The 4,459-nt window shown below is 53.0% G+C and overlaps 1 pseudogene; it reads left to right on the plus strand.

The window, feature by feature from the left end:
- Positions 1-776: 776 nt before the first annotated feature.
- Positions 777-4,276, plus strand: LOC119320740 (annotated as a pseudogene).
- The last annotated feature ends 183 nt before the right edge of the window (positions 4,277-4,459 follow it).

Below are 4,459 nucleotides of genomic sequence, written 5' to 3' on the forward strand. Positions count from 1 at the left end.
GTTTTGTCGTCCGCCAGCGGACGGCATAGCGTGCCACGTGGCAGCACCTGGGCCCTGGCCTATTTGGTTGCTTGGCCTTTCGCTGGCAGACGACAAAGATGCAATGGTCTTTGCCGTCTGCCAGCACACGTCAAAGCTTCAAAATAGCCAGCCTAATGCCCCAGGTTGCACAGGTAGCTGACACGTGGCAGATTTGCCGTCTGCTGAATGATGGCAAAGCTCTTTGCCGTCCGCCAGCAGACGGCAAAGAAAATGTATAGCCCTATTTTTTCTGTTTTTTTCTTAAATTCATTCAATTTCACAGAATTCACACATGCGCGCGCATGAAAATACTTTGGACAAGCATACCAACACATATACATACCAAATCATATCCCTGCCATATGGATATGATCATCCAACACATATACGTAGCAAATGGTTTTATCCAACACATATACAAATTGAGAAAGAAGCAAGTTAGAAGAAGAAGACGACGACGACTAGCTAGAAGAAGAAGAAGAAGAATATTTTTTCTTCTCTTTCTTTTTCTCCTTTTCTCTTTTTTATCTTTTTCTTCTTCTAACTGAGGTAGGTAAAAATGCCATTTTAGATGGTGGTAGTAGCGCGGACTACTACCTAGCTTGGCTGGACAATTAGTTCTTGGACCGAACGTCAAATTTGTAGACATGGTACATCAAACATTTTTCATGGCAAGTTATGTTCTCCAAGGATTACAAGTTTAGTTGATGAGCATGTCAAATCCTGCTCAGTTTTTTTTTCAACAAAAATTGCAAATGGATCGTCTCGACCACCCTGCTTCCGCTGGTTGGCAGAGGAACAGCATTCGTGACGCGTCCGACTTCGTGCGCCGGAGCATGTATGAGCTTCGTGCGCCAAGCCTCAACCACTCTGCTTCCGGCTCCGACAAATGGATCGTCTCGCCCCTCGACTCCAGATACAGGTGAGTGATGAGAGAGACCACCCTCGGTACCTGCACTGCAACCGCTTACACTCGCGCATGCTTTAGGTGCTGGGAGACGTTCATGGTGATCCTGGCGGCGTACTCAGCGTGGGTGTACCCGTTCGAGGTGGCCTTCATGGACGCTGCACCCAAGGGGGGCCTGGAGGTGGCCGACATGGTCGTCGACATCTTCTTCACGGTCGACATCGTCCTCGCCTTCTTCGTCGCCTACATCGACTCAGGACGCAGCTCCTCGTCCGCGACAGGAGGAGGATAGCCTTCAGGTACTACGTACGCCTAGCACAGGTATCTGTCGACGTTTTTCATCATGGACGTGGCGTCGACAATTCCGTTCCAAGGCCTGGCCTACATCATCAACGGAAAGGCAAGGGAAGGCATGGTGTACAGCCTGCTCGTCCTGCTCCGGCTCTGGCGTCTCAGGAAGTTCCAACTGTTCTTCCCAAGGTAATTAAGCAACAGCCATGCCATGTATGTATATATATAACAATGGCTCAGCTAATTCCATCGTCAGGCTAGAGAAGGACATCAGGTTCAGCTACTTCTGGATACGCTGCGCACGGCTCATCGCGGTAATTAGCTCCATCGAATACCAATTGCAGCCAACTACGTAGTCTGAACTTTGTTGAACTTGAAAGAGATCTTTATGGTGCATATATTCAGGTTACTCTGTTCCTCGTGCACGGCGCCGGGTGCCTCTACTACCTGCTGGCGGACCGGTACCCGGACAGGGACAAGACGTGGATCGGCGCGGTGACCCCCAACTTTCGGCAGGAGAGCCTCTGGGTCCGGTACATCACCACCATGAGCACCGTCGGCCATGGCGACCTGCACGCCCAGAACAACCTCGAGATGATGTTCAACATCTTCTACATGCTCTTCAACCTCGGCCTCGCCGCCTACCTCAGCGGCAACATGACCAACCTGGCCCTCCAGGGCACACGCCGCACCATGGAGTTCGTACGTCTGTCGAGTTTCACAACAGAAGCACTCTTGATTCTTGAATCTCGATCGCCATTAACTCATAAGTTTCCGCTGGTTGGCAGAGGAACAGCATTCGTGACGCGTCCGACTTCGTGCGCCGGAACCGCCTGCCGCCGCGGCTGCGGCGGCAGATGCTGGCCTACATGTGCCTCAAGTTCAAGGCGGAGAGCCTGAACCAGCAGCAGCTCATGGACCAGCTGCCCAAGTCCATCTGCAAGAGCATCTCGGAGCACCTCTTCCTCCCCATCCTCAACGACGTGTACCTCTTCAAGGGGATCTCCAGAGAAACGCAGCTGCTCCTGGTCACCAAGGCCAAGCCGGAGTACATAGCACCCAAGGAGGACGTGATCGTGCAGAACGAGGCGGCGGACAACGTTTACATCATCGTGTCCGGCGAGGTGGAGATTATATACTTCAACGGCGAGCGCGAGGAGGTGGTGGGCACGCTGGGGACCAGGGACATCTTCGGCGAGGTGAGCGCGCTGAGCGAGCGTCGTCAGACCTTCACGTTCCGGACCAGGACGCTGAGCCAGCTGCTGGCACTGAACCAGGCCACGCTCAGGGAGGTCATGGAGAGCAATCCCGACGAAAGCGCCCTCATCATCAGGAACTTCCTCAAGGTTGATCGATAGTACAGTACTCCCTCGGTAAACTTAAACTAATATAAGAATGTTTAAATCACTGCTTTAGTAATCTATATACGCTCTTATATTTGTTTACAGAGGGAGGGAGTACATGTTACTTTGCTAAAATATATTTTTTTGTCTGACAATATTGACAGTCAGTAATGTGATGTGTGACTGAAAGAAAGAAATTATTGTGTTGCAGCATCAGATTGACGTCCAGGACACGAAGGAGGTGCTAGGCGAGAGCGCCGGAGAGGGCGGCAGCGGCAACACCATCCCGTGCAATCTGCTGACGGTCGCCGCCACGGGCAACAGCAGCTTCCTGGAGGACCTTCTCAAGGAAGGGTTGGACCTGACGTCGGCGACTCCAAGGGCAGAACCGCGCTGGTAAGTACTCCCTCCGTCCCAAAATACTTGTCGTAGAAATGCATAAAAATGGATATATCTAGAACTAAAATATATCTAGATACATCCTTTGCCTCGACAAGTATTTTCGGACAGAGGGAGTAAAAAAGAAAGAGCGCACATTTCTTCATTTTCAGCTCTAACAGTTTGCTTTGCGATACGCTGCGTGTGCTAATCTCTATGCCCTGTTCTTGGCATGCAGCACATCGCGGCGTCAAAGGGCTACGAAGAATGCGTGCAGGCTCTTCTCAGGCACGGGTGCAACGTCAACATCAAAGGTAGTAGCAACAGCAAACATATCACACCTAGCATTTCAGTATCATCAAACCAAGTTTGCTAATGATTCGCTACCGGCGTAAAAGGCAGACGCGGAAGGCAACACGGCGCTGTGGCAGGCCATCGCGGCGCGACACCACAAGGTGTTCAGCAGCCTGTACCACGTCGCGCGTGTCTCGAACCCGCGCGCCGGCGGCGACCTCCTGTGCCTCGCCGCGCGGCGCGGGGACCTCGACACGCTCCGCGAGCTGCTCAAGCACGGCCTGGACGTCGACTCCGAGGACAATGAAGGCGCCACCGCTCTGCGCGTCGCGCTGTCCGAGGGCCAGGCCGACCTGGCCAGGTTCCTTGTCAGGAACGGGGCCAGCCTCGACGACAACGGGTACACCCAGAGGCAGACGACGGTGCCGGTGTCCGAGCTGCGCGAGCTCGTGGAGAGGTGGGAGGTCGGCCACCCGATAACGATATACGACTCGCCGGCGAAGCCAGACACCGTCACGGTGGCCGGCTCGTCGTCCAGGGAGCTTCGTCAGGGGAGGTTCCCCGGCACCACGAGCACGAGATCGGATAGCGCGCACTGGCCTCGGGTGAGCATCTACAAGGGCCATCCGTTGGTCAGAAACCACAGCTCCGAAGCCGGCAAGCTCATCAATCTGCCCACCACCACCACGATCGAGGAGCTCAAAACCATCATTGGTACGCACGTAGAGTAGTATTCTGTATCTGTAGACACGCCATGAACTAGATCTTCACTTGTTGCAATGACAAATGAGCTTTTCTTTCAGGGGAGAAACTGAAAGTCGGCACGGAGAAGGCGCTGGTCCTGAACGACGAAGGACTGGAGATCGACTCGGTGGACGTGATCCGCGAAAAAGACAAGCTGTTCATTGTCACCGACGAGCACATGAGGATGTTGGCGTCAATGGATTCCGCAGCTACCTTATCGCACACATCGTCTCTAGGTTGAGGTGTTTCGTTGATGTCTAGGAACCAGACATTAGTTGTGCGCAACAACCCTTTGTGAGTTCGGTCGGGGACTCTACGGAACCTAGGACATCTATCGCCGGAGGGAGAATGACAGGAAGAAAAGCACATCCAAGATATCCAGGTTCAGGCCACCGTGGAGGTGTACTACCCTACTTCTGACTAAGAGTGATATATTTGTGTTCACGAAAACTTGTTACAATGTGTATGTTCTGTTCTCTGT

Source organism: Triticum dicoccoides, chromosome 6B (genome assembly GCF_002162155.2).
Source record: "Triticum dicoccoides isolate Atlit2015 ecotype Zavitan chromosome 6B, WEW_v2.0, whole genome shotgun sequence".
Lineage (NCBI taxonomy): Eukaryota > Viridiplantae > Streptophyta > Magnoliopsida > Poales > Poaceae > Triticum > Triticum dicoccoides.